This window comes from Cryptomeria japonica, chromosome 3 (assembly GCF_030272615.1).
Source record: "Cryptomeria japonica chromosome 3, Sugi_1.0, whole genome shotgun sequence".
Lineage (NCBI taxonomy): Eukaryota > Viridiplantae > Streptophyta > Pinopsida > Cupressales > Cupressaceae > Cryptomeria > Cryptomeria japonica.
Window position 1 is genome coordinate 167267178 of NC_081407.1, and position 14898 is coordinate 167282075.

At 40.8% G+C, this 14898-nt stretch overlaps 1 pseudogene; it reads right to left on the reverse strand.

The window, feature by feature from the left end:
- The window catches only part of LOC131048316 (DNA topoisomerase 1 alpha-like), a 38557-nt pseudogene extending 24466 nt beyond the window's left edge, over window positions 1-14091 (reverse strand).
- Between the last annotated feature and the right edge of the window lie 807 nt (window positions 14092-14898).

Sequence of the window (14898 nt, forward strand, 5' to 3'; positions counted from 1 at the left end):
ATTAGGATCAGTCTTAGGATCAGGTGGTGTTGTAATAGTTTCATTTACATAATGAATGAGTCCTTTTTTCCATTAGTTTACTCCATGCCTTAATTTTCCATGATGCATAATTATGAGGAGTTAAAAGTGGAAATTTAGGAGAACCCATAGCACCAAAATGAAAAAACACAAGATAGAGAGAGGTACAATCACACAAGACACCCCCCCAAAATACTCAATCAAGAAATCCCCTCAAAATGGTGATTTTGGCACTTTATACTTAGTGTGTATACAATGGGCCACTTGCAAAACAAGGCAAAGTGGACTTCTAAATTCAATTTACAACTTCTCAAAATGAGATCTAAGAGACTTCAACAAATAGTGCTAGTGATCTAAACTGAGATCCAAGCAAAATGCAAGTACCAAATATGCCAAAAATGGTCAAATACTGAAAGTACAATTTCTACTTAAAATCATTGCAAACAGATGGCAAATTACGAAAGTAGATGAAAAAATATGCACTTTCAAAAAAACGGCACCTAAAAAGGAGTCCATATGAGCCCAAACAAAGCCTCCAAAGTTGTAAAAATTGGGATTTCGCAATTTCTGAAAAACTTGTATCCGAAAATTAGAAAAATTTTGCACCACTGTACAAATCACAAAATTCTACCCCAAAACAAAAAAAATTGCTTGTAAAAATGAGTCCGGATGAGTGAGATATCACTATTTGAAAATTGCCTGCAAAATTATAATTTCTAGAAAATTTTCGTCGTAGCGTCAAACTTCAAATGCCTCTAGATTTGGCCTCCGAAGTCCAATTTAGATGAAACAAAAGACAAAAATGACTTTCTTGGACCTCCTCAATCCAATGGTAACCTCAAATTTGACCCATCAAGCTTCAACAATAACCTGCAATAGAAAACTCCAAAATACACAATACCAAATAGCATCAATTTCTCTCAATTAGCAAACCAATGACACTCTAATGGCTCTGATACCATGTAAGATTTTGCCAAGATCAAGAGGCAATGGAAATCACAAATAAGAGAGTGTAGACACCTAAAATTGTCATGTCTAATTAAATAAATATTTTATTTATTTAATTACTTTAGCCTAATTCTTTTATTAATTAAATAAATCTTTATTTATTTAATTAATTCATTTATCCTCTTCTAGCCTTATTTCTCATTTAAATAAATACATTTATTTATTTAAATTATCATTTTTCCTAAATTAAATAAATATTTATTTATTTAATTGATCCCACTTCTTCTATTAATTAAATGAATATTTATTTATTTAATTAATTCATTAACCTTTTCTACCCATGACACATGTCATTCATCTCTTAATTCCTACACTACCTACCTCTTTCATTATTTTATTATTTCTTCTACCTACCCTCTAATCATAGCCGACCTCCTTTTTACACCTCTCAATCTTATCCCTCCATTTCATATTGTGTCTTCTATTTAAGGAGATGCTTTCTTCATTATCAAACCCTAATGCCCTAATCGCTGATCTTAAGGACTTGGCTACACTACGATCCTACTTGCAACCACATTTCGTTCTTTGTTGAGCTCTTGTGCACATAAAATCTAAGAGCAAATATATCAAGCAAGATCAATGGAGATAGGAAGAATGGAGATCAAAACCCTATTGGACATGTGATGGTATAATCTTTGTGATTTCATTTGATTTGCATTGTCTTAGGTAATCTTCATATGTTATGGTGGATCTTTGTTGTTGTTAGGCTAGGGTTTGGTGGTTGAATTCATTTAGCCTTTCAATTTTGTTATTATTGCTATCCATTTTCACCATATACATTTTGGCACGTCCGGTGGGACTCTAGTCCCTTTGCATTTATTCTCCTTGTTGCAGATTTGTGTTTTTGAAGTTGCAGATCGGACGTTTTCGACAACACTTTTGGTATTTCCGTGTTTGTATACTTTCGGATCGTGTTTTAGATTTTCTGGCGCGTCTGCGACAACTTAAATCGCGTCTGTGTTATCGGCGACATTTTATTTTGTAGGTTTCGAAACTTGCGTTTATGTCCTGGAATCGCATCTGTGATTTCTGGAGCCGCGTCTGTGTTTTATAGCCGCGTCTGTGACTTATAGTCACGTTTGTGTCTCACAGAACCGCGTTTGTGTCTCAGAACCACATCTGCGTCAAGGGTAACCGCATCTGTGTTCTACAGTTTCAAATTTTGGGATTTTTATTTGATTCAATTTTCGGATTTTCCGTTTAGGGTTTCAGATCTTATTTTGAGCTAACATTTTCAGATCTAGCTAACAAAATTCGTGCAGCTTGTCTTGAAAGCAAAACGTTTTGTTGAAGGCCCCTATTTTCACAAAGTCTTTTGGGTTTTAAAATTTACCTAACTTGTGTGCTTGCAGGAAGGGGTGATTATTTTAAACAAACCCAAACTACTAACAAATCTTTGTTGCAGGTCCTTGGCAAGGGTTTTTTGGATTTTCTTATTGTGTGTCTTGTTTTCATAGACTAGCAAACACTTCCATTGGTGCACTAAAATTGAATCATTGTCTTTTGTGTTTTGAGCAATAGGCTCTTTTTTGTTTAATCTTTAGAGGGTCTATCTTCACGTGTGGTCATTAGGACTACTAGTGAGAAGAGAACGACCCAAGTGGTAGCGAGGAAAACCCACCTCTTCTGAACCACTATAATCAAATGTATTCATGGTGAAAACTATGAATAACGTGTGCTGATTAGTTCGTACTGACACTATGTCTCCCCATAAACCCGTTTGATCAAATTTATTTGATCATTTGTAGGGCGTAACCCCTACTGGCTGGGAGCCTTCTGTATTTACAGAGCTGAAAGTGCCGCATGTATGGCCACACGAGTGGATGCCCTTACTAGCACCTTTTTGTTTTAGAAGCTCAAATCCTTCTAGTTGTTGGGGCAGGAGGTCAGACCTCTGGTAGCGGCCCACACACATACGATTCTTAGTAGAGATACAAAGTTCGCCATAGGGAGTTTTCATGGGGACTGATGCTTGGCTGACCCGAGAAGTGAGTGCCAAGGGTGGAGCCAGTGAGGTCAAGCATCTAAGTATCTGCTCTAAATAGCATAGCCTCGGGGGTAAAACCCCATGTGGGATCAATAGCTATTGTCTTGGCCAGCCATAAGAATTGTGCTTGACTTATTTTAAACATTCAAACATTCAAGACCAAACAGCAAAACATTGTGTCTTTTGTGTCTTCAAGTGTATGCAAAATAATTTTACATCAAACAACACACTTTTCTTGGAGTCATTTTGAGTCTAAACACTTACAAACATTGAGTCCTCATCAACATTGTGTCCTCTTGTCACGAAAAATAGTCAAACAGTCAGATTTGGTCACAACAAAACGACTTCACAGATTGGAAAAAAATTGCACAAATTTTACAGAAATGTGTCTGTGTCTGTTTTAATCGAGTCTGCGTCATCTAAGCGCGTTTGTGAAGGGCAGAATCGCGTCTATGTGTATAACAGTGTCTATGTTGATCAGAGTCGCGTCCGTGTCGGGAAACCGCGTCTGTGCAATATACAAGCACGTTTGTGTTCAGAATTGCAAAAAATTTTACAATCCAGCAAATAAACAAAATCAGTTTCAGAATTCTTGAGCTTCCTAGGTTGTCTCTCCAGGTTTCATCTAGCATTCAACATGTCTTTGGGTCTCACATAGTTCATCATTGCTTCACATCTTGCATCACATTCACACTTGTCTAAACTTGAGTCAAAAGGTCACTTGCTTGTCCTCATCATACTTTGTCAACACACTACATACAACAATACTTTGCTAAGTGGTCCCTCATCAAGGTCTATCACCTTTGGGTCTCATTTGGTCTTACTTAGAGTCAAGGTCAACTTACCTCATCAAGAGAAACTATCCTCTCTTTGGAAGCCACACCTACTCTACTACATACATACCTGGTCTTACACTTTGGACATTGCAAGTACACCTCAGATTCATTTACACTCCATCCAACTCTTGGTCTTCCATACTTTTTCCATTTTCATCTAGTCTCACACATCTTGGTCAATACCTAGTTCATGGTTGAAACCCGTCTTCAAAAATCTAGGAGAGAAACTAAAGAGGCTCAAGAGTCCACAAACATGAGTTCTTATGAGTATGACAACGATATATTTTTCAATACTGATCACACTACATTGCCTGACATGGATGTCTATAGAAACATTCCAAATGTTGAGAACACGGACACTACAAACAACAATGCTACACACAATGACAATATGGACAACTTTTCAATACATTCAGCAGATATGGAAGAATCCATTATGAATCCCCATTTCAATCGGTTGGTTGAGGAAATAATGAGGAGGGATAGACAATACTTCTTACAAATGATGGCACAAAGTGGAGCCAAGATACCTCATGATTTTGACATGTCTCAAATAATGGAAAATCAACCTTTGCAACAAACTCACTCCAACATGGATCAAAGGAGACCTAATAGTGGAGGACATAGAGGACCACATATGGTGCCTGAATCACCATCATCTTTGCTTCAAAAACCAGAAGTCCCACATACACATGGTCCAGTATATGATACTCACCTTTGCAGACCATTATGGAAGTCTTATGCAGACAGATATGCTCAATCACATACTCAAGCTACGGATCAACCAAAGCAATTGGATATTCAAAGGCATGCTCAAAATTTGGACACAAGGAAACCCCGTGTCAAATTTGGGGGCAACACAATAGAACATGACATACCTGTAGAATATGGTATACATGCACAAAATAGATATGGTGTTCCTCAACATGAATCTATACCAAGTGGTCCATCTATGCAGCATCACTATAGACCTCCTCCATATGAACATGTGTATGATCAATATCATCCATATATGCAACAAGCTCCTCCTCCAATTGGCACCTCAAGCATGGGGTATGGTCCAAGAAGTCGATCTCCACCTAAGAGCAATTTGGAGCAACAAATCAAGGACTTACAAAAGAAAATGGAGGACATAAATACACCAAAGCCAACATACACAATGAGAGACATATGTCCTTATCCATTTGACAAGAGCATTCCAATGCCTCCATTTCCTACACACTTTGTGATGCCTAAATTTGATAAGTATAGAGGAAAAGGGGATCCTAAGGCACACATAAGACAATTTTTCACAGCTTGCATTGAAGTAGCAGCAGAAGAGACATATTTGATGAGATTATTCCCACAAAGCTTAGGCGATCAAGCCATGGAATGGTTCTCCCAACTCCCACCTAGTATTAAGTCATGGGGTGACTTAGCAGAGGCATTTATTCAACATTTCTCCTACAATATAGAGACAAACATATCAGTCACTACTTTATGTAACACCAAGCAAAAAGAGGGAGAGTCTTTTGCATCATTTTTACAAAGATGGAGAAATCTAGCCAGCAGATGCTCTTGTGAAATTTCACATAAACAAATGGTAGAAATGTTCACTCAAAACGTTAACAAAGACATTGGCTATGATCTAAGGAAAGCTTGTTTGTCCACCTTCAAGGATGTCATTGAAAAAGGCTTAGCAATAAAGAAGGTCCTAATTGAGCAAGGAGTCATTAAGATATTTAAGGAGAACAAAGATGACTTTAAAGGAAAAGACAAGCCAAGATTTTGGAATAAAAACAAGAACACATTCAATGATGGTGTTGTTGATGCCAATACAGTGCGACCCAAATTCATCTTTTCGAGATCAAGTTCTACAAACAATCAAGTGAATACTCAAACAACTTCTAGATCATGAAGGAAATACACTCCATTGGGAGAACCACTTGAGTCAGTTTTCAAAAAGTTAGTGGCAAACAAGGTGATCACAGTTCCAGATTTTCCTCCATATGAACCAAAGGTTAAACCAAATTGGTGGAATGATGATGAGTATTGTGAATTTCATAAGAGAAAGGGTCATAAGATAGGAAATTGTCATCGACTGAAGAACATCGTGCAAGATCTCATTGATAGAGGTGACATTGAGATTGAGGGACACTCATCCAATCAAGAACATGAAATGTTTAAGGAACCATTCCCAAAGCATGACAAGGGAAAAGCTAAAGTCACAGATGATCAAGCCAACTATACTAGAGCACCTTACAACTATGATTCAACTATCAATCATATCTTGATGGACAATCATGTTTCTACTATTATCATCAAGGACAAAACTCCTGAGAGTTCTACCTAGTGACCCAAGATTGTCCTAAGAGGTGTTGGATCTTCTTCCGAACCTACTTCTGAATGTCATGTTACAACTCGTCGAGGAAAGATTACTTTGCCAGGTGCCTCCACTAAAAATACCGCTTCTTCATCAACCAAACCTGAATATGACCTTGTAGAACAATTAGGGAAGACACCCGCGCTCATCTCCATTCTTGAGCTCCTATGTATATCCCTCGCTCATAAAGCTATTCTTGACAAAATCTTGAGAGACATCGTCGTTCCTACTGATCTGAACATGGACCAGTTTCAAGCCATGGTGGGATACCTTTCTATTCCACATTCCCTTACATTCACAGAAGTCGATGACGCCTCCGTAAGTCAGCCACATAATGCACCTTTACACATTGAAGCCTTCATACACAAACATAGAATCAAACAAGTCCTGATAGATGGAGGAGCTGGTCTAAACATTTGTACATTGAGCACCATTAAACAATTTGGATATTCTGATAAAGTTGTGAATGCAACAAATCAAATCACCATCAAGGCATATGATGATGAAGAGTGCTCATCCAAAGGCACGGTCACCTTACCTCTAAGAATTGGGTTAGTTACAAAGGATGTGGTTTGTCAAGTCCTAGATCTAGACCTCACTTATAATATATTGCTAGGATGTCCTTGGATTCATGAAATGAGGGCAGTCCCATCGACATATCACCAATGCATTAAGTTTCCTCACAATGGAGTCGAGGTAACAGTTAACGGTGATCCTAATCCGTTCATATATTGCAATAACCTGAGATCACATACTGAGATCATCATTCCCAGTAATCGTGAAGTTGTTCCTTCTTCGGCATACATTGATCCTGAGTCATTGAAACCTTCGACATCAAAGCAAGGTGAGCTTAAAGGCAAATTTCAAGACAAAGGTATGGGAGAATACACTTTAAATTAGACCATGTACTTACGACAAGTCATGAGTTATCCAAAAGAATATGGAAGACCACATCCTAACAAGCAAATATCCATCATGGTACTCGAATGGGACCCTACTACCTTTCAAAGATGGGGCGAACTGGAAGAAGAAAACTTATACAAAATTCTTTACAAAGACATTGAAGATGACACACAAGATCACATCAATATACCCTATGAGAAATATGGCAAAGGCTTCAAGATTCTACAAAAATTTGGGTATGATGGAAAAAGCCCTCTTGGGTTACGAAAGGAAGGCATCATGGAACCTTTACAACCTGAATTGACTATAAAAAGGGAACGCTCGAAGGGACTTGGTTTTCTGACTTCCAAGATCCACACTAAAAGGATAGAAGAAGCATTACAAATCAAAGCTGCCAAAATTCAACAACAGGATCACTATTCCACCGACTCCAACGAATGGGAATGGGGTTCAGACAAATCCTCCAGTGACTATGAGCTCACCGAGACATTCAGAGAGCCAGATGAACCCACAGAAGAAGAGGAATTTTATAAAAAGTTCAGAGTTGGTCAAGAAACAACCTATGAGGATGCCACACAGTCTTTGTCTCAAGGTTCTAGGTTGAAATCACATAGGATGAGAACACCTATCCCAGAATGCACTACTAGTGATGACAATTTGGATTCGTGTGCGATTGAAACTGATGAGGAGAGTGCCATCGATGACCTCGACGATTACCTTGATATACCCGAATATAACCACATCTTCACTCTTAGCCCCACAAACTCCGAAGACATTAAAGGCCTTCCCCTTGTTCACCATCAACTCAAAGACTGGGATCATGAAGGACCAGCACAGTTTGACACATTCCAAAATGATGAAGCTATTATTGACTATCTGGGCATACGAGATGATCTTCCCCCTAGAGACCATAAAGCAGGATACACTGTAGAACTCAACAACATGGCATATTTTGGTGAGGGTGTTGGACCTTCCAGTCGCAAAAATGTGAAAATAAGAACAAATCAAGGGTCTTATGGCGAAAACCACACTGTGGCACTGTCTGATCCCAAAAAAGTAAAAAGAAAGGACGTATATGAGGGCGAAAACCTCTCTGAGGCACCTGAAGATGGAAGGCTCGACATTCTCCTAGCATCATATGAGGAAAAGTCATCCATGTTGGTAGAAGAGACTATCAAGACAAACATTGGTACAGAGGAGGTTCCACACAACATATTCCTGGCTCAATCTTTGACTGAGTCCAAAAGGTCAAAATTCATAAGTTTCTTCAAAGAACGACAAATCAACTTTGCATGGTCATACGCTGATATGCCTGGACTAGATCCGGATTTGGTAATGCATCATTTGACAGTCGAACCGGGGGCAAAACCAGTGAAACAGAAATTAAGAAAAATGCATCCACAAGTGGCATTACTAGTCAAAACAGAACTTGAGAAATTATTGGATGTCAGATTCATACGCCCAATTGATTATCCCAAATGGATCTCCAATCTAGTGCCTATCAGTAAACCGGATCGCAGCATCAGAATATGTACAGATTTCAGAGACATCAACAAAGCTTGTCCAAAGGATGACTTTCCATTACCAAATATTGACTTGATTGTTGATCTCACAGCAAGTCATGAAATGTTATCATTGATGGATGGATTTTCTGGTTATAATCAAATAAGGATCGCACCTGAGGATCAACACAAAACATCGTTCACTTGTCCTTGGGGAACTTTCTATTGGAATGTCATGCCCTTTGGGCTAAAAAATGCAGGTGCTACATATCAAAGAGCCATGACTACTATCTTTCATGATCTCATGCACGTAACCATGGAAGATTATGTTGACGATCTCTTGGGTAAATCAGTAGACAGAGATACACATTTGGACATACTTTCAGTCGTCTTTGATCAGTTGGAAAAATACAAAGTAAGATTAAATCCCAAGAAATGTGTCTTTGGCGTAACCTCCAGGAAGCTCCTAGGATTCATTGTGTCCAAAAGAGGAATCGAAGCTGATCCAGCAAAAGTCAAGGCCATCTTGGAAATGCCACCACCCAGAAATATCAATCAACTTCGATCCTTAGAGGGAAGACTTCACTCTATAAGGAGATTCATAGCACAACTTGCAGATAAGTGTAATCCTTTTCAACACCTGCTACATAAAAACATCAAATTCAAATGGGATGATAACTGTCAACAGGCTTTTCAGACGCTCAAAGAGTATCTTTTGAATCCACCAGTTTTGATGGCACTAGTTCCAGATCAGCCTTTGTTACTATACATCTCAACTACTCCAACGGCACTGGGGGCACTCTTAGCACAACAAATTGCTGAGAGCAAGGAAAAGGCAATATATTATATCAGTCGCACATTGGTGGGATATGAGATAAACTACACACCAATCGAACATGCATGTCTCACCGTGGTCTTTGCCTCACAGAAATTACGACATTATATGCTCACTCATAAGACTAAGTTGATTGCAAGGATAGATCCGTTGAAATACCTTCTCAACAAAGCAACACTTACTAGGCGACTAGCCAAGTGGGTAATGATCCTGAGTGAATTTGATATCGAGTATGTAGATAGAAAAGCAATAAAAGGACAAGCAATCGCCGATCAATTAGCAGATGCCCCCATGATTGATGATGTTCCTCTAAATTCAGAATTTCCAGATGAATCCATTTTAACAATATCACATGCAAAACCATGGCAACTATACTTTGACGGCTCATACACACAGCATGGGGAAGAAGCTGGCATCCTCTTTATAACTCCTCAAGGGGATTCTATACCAAAATCATATCGCTTATCATTTCCTTGCACTAACAATATAGCGGAATATGAGGCATTAACAACTGGATTACGCATTGCAGTTCAGTGGAAGATCCAGGAACTTCGTGTTTTTGGGGATTCTCAACTTGTCATTCGTCAAGCAACTGATGATTACCAAACAAAAGATGAAAAATTAATGCCTTACAAACAAATGGTGGATGATCTAAAACAACACTTCATAAAGATAGATTTTGAGCAGATACCAAGAGAGCAGAATCATGTCGCAGATGCCATGGCTACAATTGCTTCATTGATCGATCTACCTCCAAATAAGACATGCTATGAATTCTTGGTGGATAACCTTTTGGTTCCTACATATGAGATCACTCCTACTAGAATGATATGTGTTGTCGGTCCCAAGTCCCAGTTATATGGTTCCATCTTCACATACCTTCGTGACAATACCCTACCGCCTGATCTATCAAATAACCAACGCCGCCCCTTCATTCGCCAATCCTCTCGATATGTCATTTTAGCTGATATCCTATACCGGCGAGGTCTAGATGGCACTCTTCTTAGATGTTTAGAAAGCGATGAAGCTCAAATTGTGTTACATGAAGTACATGAAGGGATATGTGGTCCACATGCTAGTGGTCCTGCCTTGGCCAAGAAACTCATTAGGACTGAATATTACTGGCCCAATATGGAAAAAGACTCATATCAGTTTGTCAAGAAATGTAAGCAATGTCAAATTCATGGAGACCTCATACATGCGCCAGCACAAGAACTACAACCACTTGCGTCTCCTTGGCCCTTTTGTCAATGGGGACTCAATCTCATAGGCAAGATTCACCCTCCTTCTTCTAATGGTCATAAATTCATTATCACTGCCACAAAGTATTTCACGAAATGGTTTGAATTCATGCCTCTCACACAAGTCACTGGAAAACAGATTGCTACATTCATCCTTAACTATATCATTTGCCGATATGGTATTCCTGTTTCCATTATCACTGATAACGGGTGTCCCCTCAAAAATCAGGATATTCATGAACTCTGTGACCACTTCCATATTTCCCATCATTTCTCCACACCATATTACCCCCAAGGTAATGGCCAAGCTGAGGCATCTAATAAAACAATCCTTAAAATCCTCAAGAAGACAGTTGACGACACTGGCCGTAATTGGCATATCCAACTTAATCCTACACTTTGGGCCTATCGCACAAGTGTTCGCACACCTACAAGAGCTACACCCTATTCACTTGTCTACGGCACTGAAGCCATCTTGCCTATTGAGGTCGAGTTACCCTCTTTATGGGTCTCTTTGCAAAACATCATCGGTGATAAAGATTATAGAGTCTCTCGCCTACAAGAACTTGAACTACTGGATGAACGGAGACAAGCTGCTTTTAATCACCTCAAGGCTTACCAACAACGAATGAGTCGCAGCTACAATGACAAGGTCAAACCTCGTACATTTGAGGTAGGTGACTTGGTTCTCAAGAAAACCCCAAGAATCAGCAAGATAGAGAGAAGAAGGGCAAGTTCGAACCAAATTGGCTTGGTCCTTACATCATTACAGTAGTATATGGATCCGGGACATATCAGCTCTCAACTACAGAAGGTGAACCTTTGGAGGACCCTATCAATAGCATGCACCTTCGCAGGTTCTACACATAGCTCTTTGGAATATCCTAATTCAAAAATACAAAAAAAAATCAAAAATACAAAAAAAAATTATAAAACAAAAAAATTGTTACTTGGTGAAAACCTGGGAAACAGGCGCCTTGTGACACAAAAAACATTGAAAATTTGAAAAAAGTAAAGAGAAATAATTTCATCCAACGGTGAAAACCACTTTGGTGGCGCCCTGGGCAAGTACCATGGTGAAAACTGGGTCACCAGCGCTATGCGTAGAGACATTGCTCCTCCCTCCTTCAGGATTCACTTTCATCCTTTCACTTTGCACACACTCACAACCTATTCATCCATAATAAACTTACCCATTCCCATCATGGCTTGTTATTGATCTACCCAAGATTGGTTAACCATTCATAATAAACCTCCCTTTTAACCTCCCTTTCCATCCATAATAAATCAGATCCTATCTGTGGCTAAGGCAAATCCTACGTCTAGTGATGGGTGTGGAACTGAGAACATCACATGTTTCGAGGAGTACAGCTTCTTCTAGCTTCCTTCAGTCTATCCGCGCATAATCCACAATAAAAACAACATCTGCATCGCCAGTCCGCAATAAAGTTTCATCTTCTCCGCAATAAAGTATCAGTTTCATGGATTCAGTCAGTTCCAGATGAGACAGCAGAAACAATGGGCTTCAACAAATCAAATCTCTCAACAGACTCAGACAACATATGGTTTAGTGCTATCTATCCTTTTTGTGAAAGTAAACATTGTGACCACAATCAAATAAGACTTATACAAGTGACAAGAGACACTAAACTTGAGGACTATAGTGGATGTTGGTGTCGAGTCTTGGTTTTCTTTTGATTTTATCTTTTGGTGACATGTCTTTTAGCTTTTCCAGCATGTCTCTGACTAGAGATTATATTTCCAGGATGTCTTTGACTAGAAAGGCAAGGATGGGGTATCATCACCTATTTGTATTTGCTGTATGTGGATTGTCTTTTAGTAATGCTATGACTTGTCCAAAGATATGAGGACACTGTGAGTCTAGTATGAACTAGGGCATTCCTTGTTTGTGACTATCTTATCTCCATGCAAACAGGTACAATGACTTTCTGGGTTGAACATATGCCTTGATTGTCATAACCTACTTGCCATAATAAAGCTTAATGATGATAATGCACAAGAAGGTCTTTCACGTTCATATCTTCTATCTTTCATCCCCCTTTCTTGATTGACTTCCATCGTCCTTCTCGAGTCCGCGTAGCCTACTATCACATGACTGAGTATAATGACACACCAAAAACATTTGCATTTCATGTAGTTTTCACCTGCACTACCACATATAAGCATTTCATACATACATATAGATATTACAACTGCATCACATCCTGCACAGAACACCTATTAGCACAATTTACATTTACATTATCATATTCATTTGCATTACATACATTCATATTTGCATCATCACACAAAACATACATCATAAGAACATCTCATCACATAGGTACACATGCATATAGCTGCCGCAAAAATGAATCATCTCATATATATAATCAAAAAGTGTCATGATACAATGATGTCAAAATCATATGGCTACAAAAGCACCCGTAGGTGTCTACATCTTCATACAAAAAAATGGTACAAAACTGATACAAAGGGAGCCCTCTATGGCTATGATGAACTCCCTCCCTCGGAGCCGCCTGGCCTCGGTGGAATCTGAGCCCCTGAAGGACCCGCCCTAGGAACATCCTGCCTGTCCCCTCTATCTAGTGGTGGTGGAGGGCCCATAACCCCACCACTCGATGCCTGTCTCCTCCGACTCCCTCCCGTAGCTATCATTGTACGTGATGGTCTATGGAAGCTCCTCGCCCGCTAATCTGTTGGCATTGCACCATAGTAGAGGTCCCTCCAGTAGGCTATCTCCTCTCCTGCCCACAGGACATAAGCGTATCCTGCCCCTGCACCCTCAGCCGCCTGTCTCCCTGCCCTTAGTGCTGTCTCAACCTCTGTATAGCGCTAGATAGCCTGATCCCGCTCCCGCTAAGTATCTCTAAGCCTCGTCCTGAGTTGATCCCTCTCCCTCTCCAGCTCCTAGATCTCATCTGCCTGGCCCTGGCAGATCTCCCTTAGATCTAGTAGCTCATCCTCCACTGGGTCAGCCCCCTCTGCCTGTGCCTGTACCTGTACCTATACTGGTTCCTGTACGGGTACCTATCTCCGTCCCTGCCCCTGTGCCTATACTAGCACCTTTCCCTGTGCCTGTCCCTGTCTCTGTACCTGTTGAGGACCCTGTGCTGTTGGCACCTGTACTGGCAATCCACCGCGACCCCTCACCACCTAAGCTGGTCTCTCCTCTCCTCCCTCCCTCCGAGGTGCAACCCTCCTCTCTCCAACTACTCCCCTCCTCCTCCGTCAACCCCTGCCCCCATCACCTCCACCATCACCATCACCTCCACCATCATCATCATCCCCACCCCCGTCTCCGTCAAATAGCTCTCCAGGATCTGTCAAGCGTGGGAAGGGATGCTCTACCCAGTATGCTATATACTCAGCATCCATGCCGACATCGTCGACCTCTGGCCACATGTCCCAAGGTAGGGGCACCATCTCTGCTACCTGTGTAAGTGCCTGATCATATGACAGTAACGGCCCAAACTGTGCCTGATCTCTCACTGTCTGTGCGTACATGTCTGAGCCCCGTGGCATCCTCTGAATTCGGCCAAACTACCTACACACCCTGTCCACAAGCTGTCTCTCTGACACATAGGGCGTCTGCCTAATCAGGTACCTACTCGGGAAGGTGTAGGGTAGCTCCACTGCATCATCCTCCCACTCCTCGTAGCCCAGATATGGTCTCCATATGACCACATCGATATCGTCCAACACTCGCCGCCAATGCTCTAACCTGCCAATCCGTGGCTGTGATGTGATCATATCATACAAATGTACAAATCTGTGTCCATGACCTCTACCCCTGAAGTGTATCGGTCGGGTAACCGGCAGATGCTCGTAGGCCCATACCTGCAGCAGTGTCACTCCACAGCCCAATCCCACTAATCCATGATAAACAAACTGATGAAGCTCATAATACAAATGGGCCAGCACACACAGTCCCCAGGCATATCTAGTGTGTTGCATCACCAGTGTCTCCAGTGCTCCTCCCCAGCCCACAGCCAAACCCCGTGTCACCCTATCCGGACACAGGAACCCACTAATAGCTCCTCCTATCACTGCCGGCAGTGCTAGTCCTGTGGTTGTCATGGTGTCCCATGCCACGTGTCCTGCCCTCATCTCCAATCCAGGGTCCTGAAACACCCATCTCAAGGCCTCCCTGTCTCCATCTCGGTCGTATGGGATCAGATCTCC